The sequence below is a fragment of the Anomaloglossus baeobatrachus genome, chromosome 1, assembly GCF_048569485.1.
Source record: "Anomaloglossus baeobatrachus isolate aAnoBae1 chromosome 1, aAnoBae1.hap1, whole genome shotgun sequence".
Taxonomy (NCBI): domain Eukaryota; kingdom Metazoa; phylum Chordata; class Amphibia; order Anura; family Aromobatidae; genus Anomaloglossus; species Anomaloglossus baeobatrachus.
The window spans coordinates 633132220-633153712 of NC_134353.1; the positions used below are offsets into that span (position 1 = coordinate 633132220).

Genomic DNA, 21493 nt, shown 5'->3' on the forward strand with positions numbered 1-21493 from the left:
AAGATGTACAGCAGAGCATGGGGAAGCTGGGTGCTGAGGACAAGATGGATATCAGAACATAGGAAAGCTAGGTGCTGATAGAGGGATTTTAGATCATGGGAAACCTGGATGCTTAGGGTAAGAGCCAAGTGTCAGCGTCATTATCCTGTACTGCGAGTGTAAGGCGGGCTTTACATGTTGCGACATCGTTAGCAATTGCTAGCAATGTCCAGCGCGATAGCACCCGCCCCCCCGTCGCACATGCGATATGTGGTGATTGCTGCCGTAGCGAACATTATCGCTATGGCAGCTTCACACGAACATACCTGCTCGGCGACGTCGCTGTAACTGCCGAACAATCCCTCCTTCAAGGGGGAGGTGCGTTTGGCGTCACAGCGACATCACCGCAACGTCACTAATCGGCCGGCCAATAGAAGCGGAGGGGCGGAGATGGGCGGGACATAACATCCCGCCCACCTTCTCCCTTCCGCATTGCCGTCGGGATGCAGGTAAGGAGATGTTTGTCGCTCCTGCGGGTTTACACACAGCGATGTGCTGTGGAGCTGCAGGAACGACAAACAACATTGTACCTGCGGTTGAACCGACATTATGGAAATGAACGACGTTACACAGATCTTGAACGCTTCTGTGCTCGTTCATCGTTGCACCTAGGATTTACACGTTGCGATGTCGCTACCAGTGCTGGATGTGCGTCACTAATGACGTGACCCCGACGATATATCGGTAGCGATGTCGCAACGTATAAAGCCCCCTTAGTGTCATTGTCCCGTACCCCAAGTGTCGGTGTACGTGGAAGGGGGGCCCAGGTCCAAACTTTGCACCGGGGCCCATCAAACTCTAGTTACGCCACTGCGTGTACCTAAGCCATTCAAGGCATCTTTCTTAGTTATAGCACTTTGACCAACAACCCGAGGTATCAGAAAAAAAGATATGTATCAGGTGGAAGAGGGGAGACAGCCGTCTCCTGGCCCTGAGTCCGGCAACTTTTTGCAGTGGGATGCGTGGATCCATGTGGGTCTTCCTTCAACCTTTACAGCAGTGGTGGTGGTCAAAAGGACCTGGAAGGGCCCATCGTATCTGGGTTTGGTGTGCGCTTTCTAGGTCCTGGGGATCTAGGATGGAGGAGAAAACTCGAAAACATATTTTAGTCAAATGCTTAGTTAGTTCAACAACAAACTTAGCTAAAGTATCATACTGTAAAGATAATTGTTGTGGGAAGTACTATCCTAATCTAGAGGTACCTCCAAGCAGGATCTCATAGGGACTTAACTTGGTTGTTCCTGCCGGGTTGTGTCTGACACTGAACAGTGCAAGAGTGAGCCTCTCATGCCATGGCTTCCTTGTTTCCTGCACTTCCTTAAAGGGGTTATCTGACTTATTTTGCTTTTTTTTTTTTTCATTTCACTATTGGGCTACATTGGGGCAGGTAAGTAGATAGTAACTACCTACCTGTGCTGCTGTCAACCCCTCTCCCCCAGCTCAGAGTGGTCATGTGACCTACTGGGATTTTGCTGCTTCCTGTGATGTCACATCGACAGGGGCAGGACCTTGTTGACGGGCATCATAGCCAACGTCATGTTGCTGCCCTGCTGGGTAGGTACAGTGAGTCTCCGCCACCCTTCCCCCTCATCATCCCACACATTCCGTAGTGCAGTGGTTTCAAAGACGCTGCCCGTAGGCCGCATGCGGCCCCTGATGCGTTTTGCGGTGTACAGGCCCACAGCCATCGCTGCCTGTGCTGGGGGCCCGTGCAGTCAGCGCTTTTTATGAGATGATAGATATTGCAGATGCAAGCTCTCTACAGTCACTGCAATGATAAGCCATCAGCCAATCAGAGACCAGCAGATGATCACTGGTGAAGCTGTATAGAGAGCTAGTCCCAGCGTAGCGCCCGGGAATCTGTCAGCAGCGGCCCCCTTCACCAGCAGCGATCATCAAGGGGACAGCGGGCCCGCGAGAAGCAAAAAGGACACAGAGGGAACGGAGAACAGGTGAGGAGAATTTGTCTTTGTTTTTTTGTGTGTGTGAAGAATGGCACAATAGGGAACACTACTTACTACAGGATGGAGCATTGCTACAAGAGCAGGACCAGGAAAGGGGACATCACTATACGATGAGCAGGATGGGCACATTATTACAGGATGGGGGTATTACTATAGGATGGGCACAAAAATTGTTACAACACTACATTATATGTGCCCATGTTGTCCTCTGTAGTAATGTGCCCATATTGTCCTCTGCTAGAGGTGAGTGCTGGGCAGAATACTGACAGCCAATGCGTGTGCAGAGGGCAGAGCTGGGCAGTGTGGCCGGGCGGTTGTAGCTCTGACTGTGAGGTTTGGCAACCAAGGACAGGAAAAAGCCAAGTTTGCTTGAGCTGCAGGTAAATAACATGGCTGCAGAAAATAAAGTGATAATTCAAGAGGAACAAAAGTCGGAAACAAAAAAAAAATATGTAGGGATGTTTTAGATGACAATACAGTATAGATTAGCTTAAAAAAAACTTAGGCGTTTATGTCGGACAACTTCTTTAAGCATTTTTGCTTTAAATGTCCCATTTAACCTTTCAACCTTCTCACTACTCTGCGGATGGTATTGAGTGTGTAAGGCCAAATTGGTGCCCAAGGCCTGCTATATCTATGGTCTCTATGGTCTCTGGGAGCCCTTTACCGCATATTATCTCTGTCTATTACCACTAGAGCATATTCGAATCCTCATGGGCCCATCTCGCTAGCATTGGGTAGAGAGCCTGTGAAAGGCCAGTTTTCCTTTCTGTAGTACTATCTGTTTCTCATTCAGGATAGCCCCATCCTGGATCCACTTGTCTTTTTCTTTTTTTGAGGCTTGCATCTGGATGGTCAGGACCATGTTTTCCCAGGACTGTCCATCTGTTTCATTTTCCTTCACGTCGGGGTCAGTTAAGGAGCACAAATTGACTGTTTCCATGGTAAGTGGTTGCATTTCTGCTTCCTTGGATGTTTTGTTGGCGAGGACATTTCCTACTGTTTCCCTTGAGGTACCTCAGTGTGGGTGTGGCGCCCAAGAGGCTTCCGTCGCCACAGGTCATTGCACCCCATCCAGCGGTGTGATGCCCATTCTGGGAGAGGAAGAGAGTGAACTCCGGTCCCCTGGTAAATCCACACTACACCCATTGCTAGGAACACACTGGGACCAGGGAAAGTGGCAGACAACCCTCCCATGCTGCATGCTGGGAGGGGTCATAAGACCCATCCCTGCTCCTATAGGGTAGAACAGGGCAACTGGGGAGGTGGGAGGAGCCATCTGAGAGCAGACACAGAGAGGAAGGTCAAGTTTAGTCAGTCTACCTCAGGGAGTGAGAGAGTGAGCATGTAGTTGGAGAAGAAGAACGAGAGAAAGGAGGGAGGAGGAGGCCTGCCGGAGGCAGGCAAGGAGGAGAAAAGAAAGACAAGAAAGAAGGAAAGAAAGCTCCAAGTCAGACAGGAGCAGAGAAACAGAAGGAGACGCTTCCTGGTGAAGATCCTGGGACCCAGAGGTCCAGGTGACACCACGTAGGAGACAGAAGGAGTCGCAGGGCCACGGGTAGTCCTGGAGGTACCACGAGCAGTCCTAGAGGTACCACAGAGAGGTCCTAGAGGCGCCACGGGTAGTTGTAGGCTACGGTGGCCTGTTCCACAATAACATCGGTGGAGGGATCAAGCTGCGACAGGGGACGGTCCCTAGAGACTGGAGGAGTGCAAAATCATCTCCAAACAGTAAAAACCGAGGCCCAGGGAAGGTTGTAGACTCCCAGGGCCAGAACCCATAGCAGACTTCCAGAAAAGGGGTAATCAGCCGACAGGTGACCCCCCAGCCTGGAGGCTGTAGTGGAGGCCAAGCCAGGTCCATCCTAACAAAGGCAAGGCTAAGGAAGACAGCAGAAGAAAGAGACACTAAGAGAAGGGTACCGGCTTTCACTCTCAGAATCACCCAGAAACGGCGGAGGTCCCTGACAGTGGTCCCAGCAGTCCAAGGGTCCCTACAGCTGTGACAAGAAGTGTGAGTAAAGAACTTGAACTGCACCCTTGAAGTGGTCTCTGTTATTTCAGCTGCATAGACATTCACAAGCACCAACTGTGCCCCGGGGCATTGCTCCACCTGTGGGGAGTAGTACTACCATTGCTGCCATAACACCATCCCGGAGGCCTCACACAGCAGCGGCGGCTTAATAGCCGCATACCACAGGTGGCGTCACGAACACAACCATTAATAAGCAAGCCACATATTCAACTGACACCCACCAGGGCCACGGAGCCGGGCCCAGCCACCACTGACCACCACCGGACTAGTCCGGCCCGGCACCGGGTGTCCCATAGCCCTGGGGTGGGCGAGTCAACTTGGCGTCACGAACAGGATTTCGTGCCCGGTCACACCGGGTACTGTGCGCCTGAAGAATCGTGAAGAAGCCTGTGTTAAACTGTGAAAAACTGCCGCCATTGAAGCCACTGAGCGCGGGAAGGAGGGGGGCGTGAAAGAAGAAAGGGCGCGAAGAGAAACCCCGCCCCCTTGTCCAAGAAAAGAGCGTGAAGCAGTGCCCGCCATAGAAGGTGGGGGAAGAAGTGGCGACTAAGATAAGCTGGCCGGCTGGCAGAGAGAGTCTAAATGCCAGACCAGCAGATGAAGAAAATGTACCTTATCGCAAACGGAGTGATGCCGGTCGTGATGGGCTGGGCGCCAGTCTGGCGCCAGATGCTAGTGCAGCCTTCCGCCCCGCCTCCAAGAAGGGAAAGGGTGCAGCCGAGTGGCGTGGTCGAGCACCCGAGCAGTGTTCCAGTCAGCATTCCCCAAGTCGGTAGCATGGCGGAGGAGCTGCAGCAAGGTGCACCAGGGACCGGAAGAGAGGATCCTGAGCTGAACCTGCTCCGGAAGGAAATGCGAGTCCTGGCCCGGAGGCTGAGCAGCAAGGAAGTAGAAGCGGACCGGCAGAAAGAAACGCCGAGGGTACCGGAGGATCTGGAGCGGTGGATGGATGCCGCGGAGCGGAAGCAGGGTGAGCAACCAGAAACCCCGACCAGTCCGGACCCAGGGTCCTGCCACGCGCCCCCGCTTAGCCCCTTTACCGACCCCCTGGCCTTCCCAGCCTACCCGGCGGACACCCGGTGGGGCACCGGAGGCCTGCCTGAGACCCCCACAGACGGAGCTTGGGGAGGGGTGGATCCTGAACAGCTAGCGGGTCCCCTGCCGAGTCCCCCTGTGAGCCTCCTGGGAATGGCATCCCCGGGAGTGAATTGGGACGCAGCGCCCATTGAAAGTAAGGGGCTGCAGCGGCCACTGCTCCCCAAGGAGACTCCCCTGGCCAGCGACTTAACATGCCGGAGGCTGGTGATAGAGTACCAGAGGGAGCGGGAACTCCGGGAGGAGAAACGCAGGGCCAGAGAAGCCGCTAATCTGGCCTCCAAAGAAGAGGTCAGGAAGGCCCTGAAGGGATCCGAGGGCCCAGTGAGACGGGGCCTAGTAGTGGACTTCCGACAAGCTGGTGGCTGGGGCTTCATCAGGGAGCCCGGCCTGGGCAAGGACGTGTTTGTGGCTCGAAGAGACATCGAGGAGCACCTTCCCAGAGGCCACCCAGGGAGAGATGCGAAGCTGGGAGATGTGGTAGAGTACACACGGCTGATGGGGGACCGTGGGTGGTACGCGCTGCATGTGCATATCCTAAAGGAAGAAGCGGCCCCAGAGGAGCCAGAGTGGCGCCGTACGATGCAAGCACGCAGCCTCTCCCCTAGCAACAGCACTACCTCAAGGCAGACCCAGGCCACAGAACTGAGCAGAGGTCCTGCGACAGCCACGCAAGAAACGCAGACGCGGATCTCCATGGCTTGTGTGATGCAGGGAGCACGGCCAAAACAAGATCCCAAGGACCACAGTAACATCCCTCTGCAAACGAGCAGCCCTCTGCAGCAACGCCGTATTGTGCCGGCAAGCAGTCCCACTCCAATCCAGGCTGCAGAACAGCGCAGAAGGTCAGGGACCAGTGCCCAGGGGACCCAGACGATGATCTCGTCGGCATACCTGCTGCCAGGAGCAATGCCGGAGTGGGACCCCCGCATCTACCCTCGTGAGTAAAGGAGAAGAGATGCTGAACTGTAAATAGCCCCTGTCTGCCCCTCATTCTTTTTGAAGATGTCCCTTGTGTTCTGCCCCAATGTTCTTTTCGAAGATGACACCCTTTCCTGCTGTACTGCCCCTCATGCTTTTCGAAGATGTCACCCCCATGTTTATATGTACCGGGCCACGGAACTGGAATGTGGGCCCCGGTAATTGTGATGTCTTATGTGTCTTAAGTAACCAGGCCATTGGACTTAGTGGCTGGTTGATTATGTCCCATTGTTGTTTGAAAGGAAACGAACTGCCAGGCTACTGGACTTGTTGTAGCCGAAAATGTATATAGTTGCACCTGTTGTGCCCCCTACCAGAATTAAGGGGGATGTGCCCAAACCGTGCAATGAACTGGAAGTGCACACATAGTTTCTTTATAAGAAGTTTTGCAACGTTAAAGTACCTATGCCTCCCATAAAGGGAAGAAATGTTTTATTGTTTTATGTTTTGCATACCAAAAATGTTTTGCAGTTCTCCCACATGTTTTTGTTGTTTTTCAGCCCGAGGACGTGCTGGGATTTGCTGTGGGGGAGTGTGGTGCCCCTGAGGCTTCCGTCGCCACAGGTCATTGCACCCCATCCAGCGGTGTGATGCCCATTCTGGGAGAGGAAGAGAGTGAACTCCGGTCCCCTGGTAAATCCACACTACACCCATTGCTAGGAACACACTGGGACCAGGGAAAGTGGCAGACAACCCTCCCATGCTGCATGCTGGGAGGGGTCATAAGACCCATCCCTGCTCCTATAGGGTAGAACAGGGCAACTGGGGAGGTGGGAGGAGCCATCTGAGAGCAGACACAGAGAGGAAGGTCAAGTTTAGTCAGTCTACCTCAGGGAGTGAGAGAGTGAGCATGTAGTTGGAGAAGAAGAACGAGAGAAAGGAGGGAGGAGGAGGCCTGCCGGAGGCAGGCAAGGAGGAGAAAAGAAAGACAAGAAAGAAGGAAAGAAAGCTCCAAGTCAGACAGGAGCAGAGAAACAGAAGGAGACGCTTCCTGGTGAAGATCCTGGGACCCAGAGGTCCAGGTGACACCACGTAGGAGACAGAAGGAGTCGCAGGGCCACGGGTAGTCCTGGAGGTACCACGAGCAGTCCTAGAGGTACCACAGAGAGGTCCTAGAGGCGCCACGGGTAGTTGTAGGCTACGGTGGCCTGTTCCACAATAACATCGGTGGAGGGATCAAGCTGCGACAGGGGACGGTCCCTAGAGACTGGAGGAGTGCAAAATCATCTCCAAACAGTAAAAACCGAGGCCCAGGGAAGGTTGTAGACTCCCAGGGCCAGAACCCATAGCAGACTTCCAGAAAAGGGGTAATCAGCCGACAGGTGACCCCCCAGCCTGGAGGCTGTAGTGGAGGCCAAGCCAGGTCCATCCTAACAAAGGCAAGGCTAAGGAAGACAGCAGAAGAAAGAGACACTAAGAGAAGGGTACCGGCTTTCACTCTCAGAATCACCCAGAAACGGCGGAGGTCACTGACAGTGGTCCCAGCAGTCCAAGGGTCCCTACAGCTGTGACAAGAAGTGTGAGTAAAGAACTTGAACTGCACCCTTGAAGTGGTCTCTGTTATTTCAGCTGCATAGACATTCACAAGCACCAACTGTGCCCCGGGGCATTGCTCCACCTGTGGGGAGTAGTAGTACCATTGCTGCCATAACACCATCCCGGAGGCCTCACACAGCAGCGGCGGCTTAATAGCCGCATACCACAGGTGGCGTCACGAACACAACCATTAATAAGCAAGCCACATATTCAACTGACACCCACCAGGGCCACGGAGCCGGGCCCAGCCACCACTGACCACCACCGGACTAGTCCGGCCCGGCACCGGGTGTCCCAAAGCCCTGGGGTGGGCGAGTCATGGGCCTTGACTTTGATCACAGTGACTCTGTCTATCAATAGCAAAGATTCCATCAGTTTTTCTATGGTCTCAAGGTGGCGTACAGGAGTTCCATTGGCAGTGATGAAGTCTCTTGCCTTCCATACAGAGTGGATGTTGGCTGTTTTCTGCGTGGCCATCTTGCATCGTCTTGGGCAGACAGGGATGCAGGTAGCAGCCGTGCCATCTACATAGTATCTTCTGTTACCACATCAATACCCGTATGGAACCGTCCTTCTTAATCTGCATATCTAGATCTATCCACAAAGAGGGTTAAGTCAGGGTTTTCCAATGGTGCATCCGAAGAGCGAGGCGATCGTGTAGGGCTATGCCAGAGTTGACTACCTCTTCCATGAATGTGTCAGAGGTGGGACATTCCCACCTTGAAAAAGGGAGGAGTGTAGTAGGGTCAAGGAAAGCACACCAGGAGATTGTGACGTTGTTAGGGAGCAGTAGAGAACACTGTAGCCACACGTGTCAGGCGGCAGATAGGTGCTTTGGCTGTGTCTGTGCAAGAATGGCAGTAATGTCATGTGGAGCCTTGACCTTCAGCTGGTGTCCTAGGATAATGTTAGAGGTTTTACCCAACAACAGTTGGATGGCAAACACAGCTCTCAACCTGGTTTAGTGCTCCTTGTGTGACCGGATCCAGTCTAGCTGAGTAGTAGCCGGTAGGTCGCTGTCTGCCTCTGTGTGTTTGTGTAAGGACACTGGTTGCATGTCCTGCTTTTTCCATTACAAGCAGATGGAATGGTTTCTGGTAGTCAGGCAGGCCCAGCGCTGGGAATGACGTGATGATACTCTTAAGGGTGTAGAACCCATCAACCGCTTCTTGAGTTAGGCAGATTGGGGTATCTTTAAGGCAGTCATACAGAGGGTGCATGTGCACTGAAGCATCAAGAATCCAGGGACAGCAGTATGATACAAGTCCAGGAAATGACTGCAGCTGGGTAGGATTCTGAGGCAAAAATGTGACACCCCTGAACTAGTCAGGGTGTCACCGGGTCCTGCATGTCTTTCTTGTCTGGTGCAGGACTCAACCCCTCATGGTTCTGGGATCCTAACTTTTGGTATTACTCCATCAGTATGCAAATCCTAGTTACACCTCACACCACACCCTGTCAGGTACACCAGTGGGTGGTCTAGCTGAAACAGGACCATCCGCCTAGGGGTCAGACAGACTGGTGGGAGGGGCAGAGTCAGTTGAGTGGTAGCCCTCAGAGAGTGAGGAGCTAGGGGGAGTTGGAGCTCCCTGGGAGACGTTGGCTAGGTCGCAGATGGTGGTCTGGGACTGAATGAGTTGGAGACCCAGTCGCAGGGTATTGGAGAAAGGTGCCAGGCTTAGTTTTGGGGAACGGTTGGCACCAGAGTACCTAGTAACCAAACCGGTACCAAGCACGGTGAGGTACTGGACCCTAGATCAGGAAGTAGCTTCATGCAACCTGATAATTAACCTGTGGAGGATAGTATCTTTATGGACTTTCCCCAAGAGCTCAGAGATCGAAAGCATCAACACAACGAGGGGGATAGGGCTTTCCAGCTTATGCGGCCCACTGAAATCCCAATTGTCAGCCATCGAGATCACAGCTTCCCTACTTAACAGTGGAGAGCCGGACCCTGACAGCTTCAAGCATAGGGGTCACTCAGAACATCTAAAATACAGTGCATGGAGGCACGGTACAGGCCATCAGCAATATGAAAGGGAGCGGATTCCTGGACGGGCTCCCCTGAAGTGGCAGTGGCACCCAGAGACTTGGTTTACCTTTGTGTCAGAGTCTGCTTTGCGGTCACATCACTACCAACACTGACTGAGTGAGTACTCCATCTCCCATCGGCAGCGGCAGTACTCCCCTTACCGCGAACCACAGGTGGCGTCACAAACGCTTATCCCCTGTAAATACCCCCTTTTCATTTGAAGTGTCCATAAGCCCCGTGTTCGGAGACCCTCGAGCCACAGCAGACCCTGGATCCGAGCAGTTCGACCGCTGCAGGGGCGGCACAAAGACATCTTCTCCAATGTTGACTTCCTATCTTTCAGTGAGGTATTTTGTCTCATGGGATATACAGATTCCTAAGAACATGACTCAGTTCAGACAGAACTGAAGCTTCTCATTTGAGGCCATTGTGTGTTAAGAACTATAGAAATGCAAACAAGTTGTGTTGGGCTTCTCCCAAAGTGTCTGAGCACAGAAGTCATCTGTTCTGGGCACCTTGAGGCATCACAGTCCATGTGTATTGCTGGCCCTCATGTGTGAAAAGATGACTGGGGAGGTTGTGGACACCACTAGCTGTGAAGGCATATTGTAGGTTGTTGACTGAGGTTTTAGTGGGCTTGTCATAGGGGTATGCCAGGTGATTCCATCAATTCCTACACATGGAACCACTGTATTCGTAAGACAGTCTGCGTCTGGTAAATCACCAAACCTAATTACACTTCTGGCTCCACCGGTATCCACCAAGAAAGGAATAATTTTCCCTTCCACTTCCACTTGTACTGTAGGAGTAGGGCCGCTGGCTTACTTAGGTGTTGTTAAATTAGAGAGTAATGTCTGCTCACTCGAAAAATTGGGTGCTCGAAAAAAAAAGAAGTCAAATAAAGGTAGATTATTTTCGGCACATCACTGACTTAGGTGTTGTGTTATTTAGCAGGATGCAGGTCATATGTGGATCCTGGTTGCCAATATCCTATTGCGGAGGAGGAGGTGGAGGGGGGCAGATCATGAGATGCAGGTCCCTGCATATCACTGTACTGAGAAGCTGATCTGTTATCTGTCCTATTTTCCCGCACTTGTAACAGGTAAGTTTGGGCTTTTGGTGGTTTTGCTCCACTCCAGAGGATTGTGCCAGCAGGACGTTTGTAAGTGGGGTGGTTTTGGACAATGCCAGATTCATTTCTACACCTCAAGCCACCTGGAAAAGGGTGTCTTTATCCTTTTTTCAGGAGTCAGCTGTAACTGCTTATGTGCCGCCCCCGTGCCAGCAGCCGAGCTGCTCGAATCTGGATCCGTGGTGGCTCGAGGGGTCTCCGGACCCGGCCCGGCCACTCAAATGAAGGGGGTATTTACAGGGGGATTTATCAGAGTTCGTGACACCACCCAGGGTATGTGGTAATTACCACCGCTACTGTTGGGAGTACCCGGGGATGATGGAATGGGGCAGCCAGGTGTTGTGACCCTTCACGGGTAGGGGGAATACCCCGGGCCTCGGTGATGGTAGGGGAGTGCCGTTGAATGCAATGGGGTCATTTGCGTACTCACTCAGCCATTAAGCTGACACCGACAACTGGATAAACCAAAGTTCTGGATACCACTGCCGCTGAGTGGAGCGGAGTTCGGGTCCCGTACCGGGGGTCCAGCTCCTCTAGGCCCAGACCACCGTCTGCCACCTAGATAGCTTCCTAGGAGCCCTGCTCCTGACCTCCTCTCTTTTTCACTTCAAAACTACAACTCCCTACTCCTGACACTCCTGACCTCCCCTCTCCAACCCCCCAGGCGACCCTATTGCACTCAAGCCGTCCACTGGTGTGTTTGGTGGGTGTGGTGCAGAGTGTACCTAGGATTTTGATTAGCTGATGTAGGCAACACCATATAGTTGGGGACCTGTCGCGGGCGGAGGACGGATCACAACCAGGGGGCCGCTCGAGGCACTCAGATCCGGTCGGTGGCTGTGGCTCGAGTGGCAGCCGGATCCGGGGCTCGCGCAGCCATCCATCATCCACGAGTGAAAAGGGGTTATTTACATGGGATAGAGTCTGTCGGTGACGCCACCCGTGGGTTGCGGTGAGGGATGGTGACACCGCCGCTGCCTTGTATGTGGGTGCCCAGGGCTGATGGAGCGGGGCAGCAAGGTGGGATCCCCTCCACGGGTAGGGGAGGTGTAGTCCCGAGGCCCAGGGTATTGTGAGAGGTTGCAGGGAGTAGGAAACTCACAGTTCGGTTGTCATGGTGCTGGATGAGCTGCTGTTGATTTGGACGGTCAGTAACCACACACAGTCTGTATTGTAAACCAAATTGCCAATGGCCGGTCACCTTTGGCGGGTGTCTTCGGGTCCCACACCCAGATATACAGCCAGGTGCCCTTTCTTCCACACTCTCTGTCTCTTTCTTGTCTGGACTAGTCCGCTTGAACGGCCTCCGGACCGGATCCCCTCTCTCAGCATCGGCGGGTTACAACCCTGCCCCGGTCGGCCTCAGGTTCCCCGCGACCAGATCTCCGTGCCTGTGGCCCTCACTGCCACCTAGTCCGGTAGTCCAGGGCTTCAACCCCAACTACCAACCTCTCCAGGGAGCTCCAACTCCCACCTGTCAGCTCTTCACTGACTACAGCTCAAACTGGAACTTCCTAAGCTCTTCTTGATCCCTCCCATTTTCCTGGGGAGGGGGTGAGTAGGGCTTGATTGGCTGGTGTATATCTGTATGGGGACTGTGCTGGTGCCAAGGAGGAGAATGGCCTGCACTTTGGTGGATTTGTGCGGGCTCTGTGACAACCTGTTTTTGCCAGGGCATCACAGACCTATAACCAAGAAGGAGGTGGATACTGCACGGGAGGGTAGATTGTGCAAAACCCTGTGACGACCTGATAGTCTAGTGGCGTCACACTTACATATGGGCTCTTGAAGATCTGAGACAAAGAATTGTAGCCAACTTTGTACGTGGGCTTTCTTTCTATGACTGAATCCTAGATCTACAAACATTTTGTTGAGTTGGTGATAGAAAAGTTCTATCTATTCTCCTTTTTCTTCTTTTTCTTAGACCATGTCCTGCAATGAGACAGACAGGTGCATCAGTCTCTCCTTTGCCCACTCATGTAGCCACCTTCAGAACTGTACCCCTGACTCACAGGTTTGCAAATACTCCTGGGTTGGCCCGTACTCTAGCTGCAAACTCAGTTCCATTACTGGCCAGAAGGAATCTCCTGCGTTAAACTGTGAGAGCCCATACAAATCCTCATATGTGACAGAATGTGTTTTCTGTATTTGACACAATTTCCTATAAAAGGGTATGGGCTGCAGGTCTGGGTCTAGTAACCTATTCACCAAAACCTCAGCTTCTCGGGGCTTCCAAAAAAAACCCAAAAATTAGTGACCAATATAGTCACCTTTCTTTATGATGATACTCAACAGCCTACGATTCATAGATTGTCAGTTGCTTGATTTGTTTATGATCAACATTGCGTGCAGCAGCCACCACAGCCTCCCAGACACTGTTCCGAGAGGTGTACTGTTTTCCCTCCCTGTAGCTCTTACATTTTATGAGGGACCACAGGTTCTCTATGGGGTTCAGATCAGGTGAACAAGGTGGCCATGTCATTATTTTTTCATCTTTTAGACCTTTACTGGCTAGCCATGCTGGGAAGTAGTTGGATGCATGTGATGCAGTATTGTCCTGCATGAAAATAATGTTTTTCTTGAACGATTCCGACTTCTTCTTGTACCACTGCTTGAAGAAGCTGTCTTCCACAAACTGGCAGTAGGTCTGGGAGTTGATCTTCACTCCATCCTCAACCCGAACAGGTCCAACAAGTTCATCTTTGATGATACCAGCCCATACCAGTACCCCACCTCCACCTTGCTGGCGTCTGAGTCGGAGTGGAGCTCTCTGCCCTTTACTGATCCAGCCTCTGGCCCATCCATCTGGCCCATTAAGAGTCACTCATTTCATCACTCCATAAAACCTTTGAAAAATCAGTCATAAGATGTTTCTTGGCCCAGTCTTGACGTTTTATTTTATGTTTCTTGTTCAAAGGTGGTCATTTTTCAGCCTTCCTTACCTTGGCCATGTCCCTGCTGAGTATAGCACACCTTGTGCTTTTTGATACTCCAGTAACATTGCAGCTCTGAAATATGGCCAAACTGGTGGCAAATGGCATCTTGGCAGCTTCACGCTTGATTTTCCTCAATTCATGGGCAGGTATTTTGCACCATTTTTGTCCAACACGCTTCTTGCGACTCTGTTGGCTATTTACCATGAAACGCTTGATTGTTCGGTGATCACGCTTCAAACGTTTGGCAATTTCAAGACTGTTGCATCCCTCTACAAGACATCTCACAATTTTGGACTTTTCAGAGCCCATCAAATCTGTCTTCTGACCCATTTTGCCAAAGGAAAGGAAGTTACCTAATAATTAAGCACACCTTATATAGGGTGTTGATGTCATTACACCACACCCTTCCTCATTACAGAGATGCACATCACCTGATTTACTTAATTGGTAGTTGGCTCTCAAGCCTATACAGCTTGGAGTAGGACAACATGTATAAAAATGATTATGTGATCAAAATACTCATTTGCCTAATAATTCTGCACACAGTGTAGTCATATAGCCTCCTGGATTAATAATGCCCTCCCTTTGAATCTGTGACGCCCCTGCGGTAACCATGTGTCACAAAAGTAAGGTAACAATAAGGTAACAGCTCTGGTCCTACATGACTGTGCCAGTCACTACACACACTAGCACACCAGGACATTTAAACTCACTGTATCCGGCTGGGAGCCTCACCTAGCCAGATGACAGCACTGGGCACTGTTAGGTAACAGGCAGCCAACTGGGAGGAAGAGACCAGATCTGGGGGAGGAGAAAGTGACCAGGGGAGTGTGGGTAGACAGTGGGACAGTCAGAAGAGTGTGGGAGCAGTCGGAAAAAGGAAGTGAAAGAGGAAGGTTGTGAGTTGAGGAGAGGAGTAGTAAAAAAGGTGTCAAGACAGACCACAGACTCTTAAAACACATTGAAAGTAGTAAAGAATCCGCAAAGACCTAAGTAGAAAGAAAAGCCACTCAGAGGAGAAAAGTAGATGGAGAGTGAGAGAGCAAGCTCCAAGGACAGATGGATCCTGTGGGGTGGACATCCAGGGCTCACAGTACTTTACACGCATGGATTGCAGATCCCAGAACAGACCAGGACTTCAAGCCATCTGTTAACTCTGCCAGGCGGGTGGGTTTTCAGGACTCATCTGCCACCACTAACGTCCGAGGCATCAGCAGCAAAGAGGGGACCGGGACATATTCCCTTAAATAGTCCAAACTGCCTGCGGCAGGACCCTGACACCAGGAGGACCTCCAAGTGCTCCACGCAAGGGAGGACCCACATACACCAGAGTGCAAAGGTGGAGAGTGGCATCAGGGTGGTAGGCACAGCCATCAGGGACACGGGCGCACCTGGTATCAGTACGTCCCCAGGGCATGAATCCAGTGAGTAAAAACCTCAAAATCAAACTGCCCTCTTTGTCTGGACTGCTTCATTGCTGCGCGCCTCCATGTGTTAACCCTTCACCTACCCCTGGGGAAAAGCCTTGCTCTCGGAGGGCTCCACCATCCATGCTGCCCCCATCCATTATCCCCAGTGGGAACCCGCAGTGGCGGCCCTACTATCCCTGGCCGCAAACCGCGAGTGGCGTAGTCGGACTTTATATTTAGTTTTTTTTTTCATTTAAAACTGTTCGACGGTGCCCCCGGGTCCGTAACCCCTCAAGCTACGGATTGCCCGGATCCCAGCAGCTCGGCTGCCCTGGGGCGCGACATATCCTTATAGTAATATAGCCTCCTGGAGTAATAATGCCCTCCATCTGCATCCTTATAGTAATATAGCCTCCTGGAGTAATAATGCCCTCCCTGTGCATCCTTATAGTAATGTAGCCTCCTGGAGTAATAATGCCCTCCCTGTGCATCCTTATAGTAATATAGCCTCCTGGAGTAATAATGTCCTCCCTGTGCATCCTTATAGTAATATAGCCTCCTGGAGTAATAATGTCCTCCCTGTGCATCCTTATAGTAATATAGCCTCCTGGAGTAATAATGCCCTCCCTGTGCATCCTTATAGTAATATAGCCTCCTGGAGTAATAATGCCCTCCCTGTGCATCCTTATAGTAATATAGCCTCCTGGAGTAATAATGCCCTCCCTGTGCATCCTTATAGTAATATAGCCTCCTGGAGTAATAATGCCCTCCCTGTGTATCCTTATAGTAATATAGCCTCCTGGAGTAATAATGTCCTCCCTGTGCATCCTTATAGTAATATAGCCTCCTGGAGTAATAATGTCCTCCCTGTGCATCCTTATAGTAATATAGCCTCATGGAGTAATAATGCCCTCCCTGTGCATCCTTATAGTAATATAGCCTCCTGGAGTAATAATGCCCTCCCTGTGCATCCTTATAGTAATATAGCCTCCTGGAGTAATAATGCCCTCCCTGTGTATCCTTATAGTAATATAGCCTCCTGGAGTAATAATGCCCTCCCTGTGCATTCTTATAGTAATATAGCCTCCTGAAGTAATAATACCCTCCCTGTGTATCCTTATAGTAATATAGCCTCCTGGAGTAATAATGCTCTCCCTGTGCATCCTTATAGTAATATAGCCTCCTGGAGTAATAATGTCCTCCCTGTGCATCCTTATAGTAATATAGCCTCCTGGAGTAATAATGTCCTCCCTGTGCATCCTTATAGTAATATAGCCTCCTGGAGTAATAATGTCCTCCCTGTGCATCCTTATAGTAATATAGCCTCCTGGAGTAATAATGCCCTCCCTGTGTATCCTTATAGTAATATAGCCTCCTGGAGTAATAATGTCCTCCCTGTGCGTCCTTATAGTAATATAGCCTCCTGGAGTAATAATATCATACCTCCCAACTGTCCCGGATACAGCAGGACTATCACGCTTTGCAGAGTTTGTCCCGTTGCCACGGGCGGGAGGTCCGTATCCCGTGGCTCCGCCCACCCACTCTCTCCCCGCCTCACTGCTTTTCCCTCCTACCATCCTAACACGTGTCTTGAGTATTACAGAGCAGAGCGCACTACGCTAGTCTCTGTGCTGCTGCTGCTAAGGTAATGAATGTCCCCAGCGCTGATTCCCTCCCCCTCCCTCCCCTCCGGTCCGGAGCCTGTGCTCCTCCAGCTGTTTCTCTGATCTATCGTGTTTGCCTCTCAATGCTGCAGGCACACGGTAGATCAGGACATTGGGGAGAAGACAGTGTGTACTTACCACTTGTTTCCTCTCCTGCAGGTGCACAGCACTGGCCGGTAATATGCAAAGATAGAAGCATTGCCAATGCTTCTATCAGCTACCGTCCACATGATCTCCTGCCTGGCAGAGCTGCTGCATCTTAGGCTAAGTTCACACCTCCGGTTTTGCAGAGCCGGCCAATCCAGCTCTAAAACCTATGCAACGGATGCGGCGACAAAACCGCATCCTTTGCATAAGTTTTTTACATGCGGCCCGTCCGGTTTTTGCCGCTTGCGGCACGCTACTGAGCATGCGCAGTGGAAAAAAACGCATGCGGCGTCCATAGTCATGCATTGCAAATCACGCCGCATCGGCCGGATGCGGCGCAATGCGTTTTTTTTTTTGCTGGACAAAAAAACATGCCAGGCACCATTCCATCCGGCCGCCGCATCGGCTAAATCTGACCGAACACAAGCCCATGCGGCACAATACGGCACTAATGTAAGTCTATGCAGGAAAAACCGCAACCGGCGGCAAAAAAAAAACGGTTGCGTTTTTCCTGCAGAGCGCCGTATTGTGCCGCATGGCAAAAAACAGATGTGTGAAAGCAGCCTTAGGCGAAGTTCACACATCAGTTTTTTCCAATCAGGCACAATCCGGCTTGTGCCTGATGCAACGGATCCGTCTCAGATTGTGAAAAAACAAATGCGACGGATCCATTTTTTTGTTTTTTTTTGTTTTTTTTTGTTTTGCTGAGAGAGAGACAGAGACCCCACCATCACTGCACAAATACCGGCACTCCCTCACACGCATCATCACCGCACATGCCAGCACTACCCAGAACGCATCATCACCGCACAGGCAGGCACTACCTCACACGCATCATCACAGCACATGCCAGCACTACCCAGCACGCATCATCACCGCACACAGGCAGGCACTACCTCACACACATCATCACCGCACACCCCTGCACTACCGCACGCATTATCACCGCACACGCCGGCACTACCCTTCACGCATCTTCACCGCACACAACCCGGCATTACCTCAGTGACGTCACCGCTGACAGCGCGACTCCCTTCAGTTGCTGCGTGGAGCTGATAGAGAGAGGCGGTGTTCTACTGCCGTTCCTGTCAGCTTTATCATCGCGGGACCTCTGTGGATTACGTCGGACCTGGAGGGGTATTTGCTGATTTTAATAAAATGTTGAAAGAGGGTGTTTTTTGTTTTTTATTCCAAATAAAGGATTTTTTTGGGTATATGTGTTTATTTACTTTCACTTACAGGTTAATCATTGGGGGTGTCTCATAGACGCCTGCCATGATTAACCCTTTATTACCCCGATTGCCACCGCACCAGAGCAATTCGGGAAGAGCCGGGTAGAGTCCCGGGACTGTCGCATCTAATGAATGCGGCAATTCCGGGCGGCTGCTGGCTGATATTTTTAGGCTGGGGGGCTCCCCATAACGTAGAGCTCCCCATCCTGAGAATACCAGCCTTCAGCCGTGTGGCTTTATCTTGGCTGGTATCAATATTGGGGGGGAACCGCACGCCGTTTTTCTTGTAATTATTTATTTATTTTACTGCACAATATAGACCCACCCACCGGCGGCTGTGATTGGTTGCAGTGAGACAGCTGTCACTCAGCGTGGGGGCGTGTCTGCCTGCAACTAATCATAGGCGCCGGTGTGCGGGGAAAGCAGGGAATACGAGATTGAATAATGAGCGGCCGGCATTTTCAAATCAGGAGAAGCCGTCGGAGCAGTGTGACAGCCGTGCAGCCCTGCGCCAGTGATCGGTGAGTGGGTGAGAGTGAGTGAATGAGTCAGTGAGTCAGTCAGTGAGTGAGTGATTGATTGATTTTCTGACAAGCAATGAATTTATATCACTTCTGGGCATGCTCAGAAGTAAAAACCGGATACGGTACATGCTTCCGGCATTTGAAGCATGACACCGTATCCGGCTCGCATAGACTTTCATTATGCACCATGCCGCACCCGGCGCTAGGCATTTTTTTGCCGCTGGCAAAAAACGTTCCTCTCTGCGTCCTGTGCGGCCGCCGGAGTGACGATTTTTGCCGCATCAGGCAAAAACTGGATCAAACCCAAGTACATGTGGCACAATCCGGCACTAATAAAAGTCTATGAGGAAAAACCACACCCGGCGGCAAAAAAACCCCATATGCGTTTTTCCCGCAAGGCGCCGGATTGTGCCGCACAGCAAAAACCTGATGTGTGAACATACCCTTAGCTGCACACCCTGTTCAGCTCTCCTCCTAGGTCCTAGCTGCCTGCACACCCTGTTCAGCCCTCCTCCTGGGTCCCAGCTGCCTGCACACCCTATTCAGCCCTCCTCCTGGGTCCTAGCTGCCTGCACACCCTGTTCAGCCCTCCTCCTGGGTCCTAGCTGCCTGCACACCCTGTTCAGCTCTCCTCCTGGGTCCTAGCTGCCTGCACATCCTGTTCAGCCCTCCTCCTGGGTCCTAGCTGCCTGCACACCCTGTTCAGCCCTCCTCCTGGGTCCTAGCTGCCTGCAAACCCTGTTCAGCTCTCCTCCTAGGTCCTAGCTGCCTGCACACCCTGTTCAGCCCTCCTCCTGGGTCCTAGCTGCCTGCACACCCTGTTCAGCTCTCCTCCTGGGTCCTAGCTGCCTGCACACCCTGTTCAGCCCTCCTCCTGGGTCCTAGCTGCCTGCACACCCTGTTCAGCTCTCCTCCTGGGTCCTAGCTGCCTGCACACCCTGTTCAGCTCTCCTCGGGTCCTAGCTGCCTTCACACCCTGTTCAGCTCTCCTCCTGGGTCCTAGCTGCCTGCACACCCTGTTCAGCCCTCCTCCTGTGTCCTAGCTGCCTGCACACCCTGTTCAGCTCTCCTCCTGGGTCCTAGCTGCCTGCACACCATGTTCAGCCCTCCTCCTGGGTCCTAGCTGCCTGCACACCCTGTTCAGCTCTCCTCCTGGGTCCTAGCTGCCTGCACACTCTGTTCAGCTCTCCTCCTGGGTCCTAGCTGCCTGCACACCCTGTTCAGCTCTCCTCTTGGGTCCCAGCTGCCTTCACACCCTGTTCAGCTCTCCTCCTGGGTCCTAGCTGCCTGCACACCCTGTTCAGCCCTCCTCCTGGGTCCTAGCTGCCTGCACACCCTGTTCAGCTCTCCTCCTGGGTCCTAGCTGCCTGCACACCCTGTTCAGCTCTCCTCCTGGGTCCTAGCTGCCTGCACACCCTGTTCAGCTCTTCTCCTGGGTCCTAGCTGCCTGCACACCCTGTTCAGCTCTTCTCCTGGGTCCTAGCTGCCTGCACACCCTGTTCAGCTCTCCTCCTGGGTCCTAGCTGCCTGCACACCATGTTCAGCCCTCCTCCTGGATCCTAGCTGCCTGCACACCCTGTTCAGCTCTCCTCCTGGGTCCTAGCTGCCTGCACACCCTGTGTAGCTCTTCTCCTAGGTCCTAGCTGCCTGCACACCCTGTTCAGCTCTCCTCCTGGGTCCTAGCTGCATGCATACCCTGTTCAGCTCTCCTCCTGGGTCCTAGCTGCCTGCACACCCTGTTCAGCCCTCCTCCTGGGTCCTAGCTGCCTGCACACCCTGTTCAGCTCTCCTCCTGGGTCCTAGCTGCCTGCACACCCTGTTCAGCTCTCCTCTTGGGTCCTAGCTGCCTGTACACCCTGTTCAGCTCTCCTCCTAGGTCCTAGCTGCCTGCACATCCTGTTCAGCTCTTCTCCTGGGTCCTAGCTGCCTGCACACCCTGTTCAGCTCTTCTCCTGGGTCTTAGCTGCCTGCACACCCTGTTCAGCTCTCCTCCTGGGTCCTAGCTGCCTGCACACCCTGTTCAGCCCTCCTCCTGGGTCCTAGCTGCCTGCACACCCTGTTCAGCTCTCCTTCTGGGTCCTAGCTGCCTGCACACCCTGTTCAGCTCTCCTCCTGGGTCCTAGCTGCCTGCACACCCTGTGCAGCTCTCCTCCTGGGTCCTAGCTACCTGCACACCCTGTTCAGCTCTCCTCCTGCGTCCTAGCTGCCTGCACACCCTGTTAAGCTCTCCTCCTGGGTCCTAGCCGCCTGCACACCCTGTAGTTAACTCCCTTCCTGTTCTGCGCATTGCTGATCTGTGGTGGCTCAGAGCGATCACGGACAGCTTCTGCAGTTTCAGTTTGCTGGATGGGTGTAAATGGGGAGTAGATATGGGTGTGGCCGTTTGTAAAATGGGTGTGGTTAGGGGGCATGGCCTAAAAATTGCAAACTTTGTCCCTCTTTCCCTTCTTTAAAAGTTTGGAGGTATAATAATTTCCTCCCTGTGCATCCTTATAGTAATATAGCCTCCTGGAGTAATAATGTCCTCCCTGTGCATCCTTATAGTAATATAGCCTCCTGGAGTAATAATGTCCTCCCTGTGCATCCTTATAGTAATGTAGCCTCCTGGAGTAATAATGTCCTCCCTGTGCATCCTTATAGTAATATAGCCTCCTGGAGTAATAATGCTCTCCCTGTGCATACTTATAGTAATGTAGCCTCCTGGAGTAATAATGACCTCCCTGTGCATCCTTATAGTAATATAGCCTCCTGGAGTAATAATGCCCTC

The 21493-nt window shown here is 52.2% G+C and overlaps 1 protein-coding gene across 1 annotated transcript in view; it reads left to right on the forward strand.

Moving 5' to 3' along the window:
• Positions 1-10760: 10760 nt before the first annotated feature.
• Positions 10761-21493, forward strand: part of LOC142246243 (dehydrogenase/reductase SDR family member 4-like) — a 107670-nt gene continuing 96937 nt past the window's right edge. The window contains exon 1 of the mRNA XM_075319288.1: positions 10761-10784. The gene's annotated coding sequence lies outside the window, so the exon portion shown is untranslated. The remainder of the gene's footprint in view (positions 10785-21493) is intronic.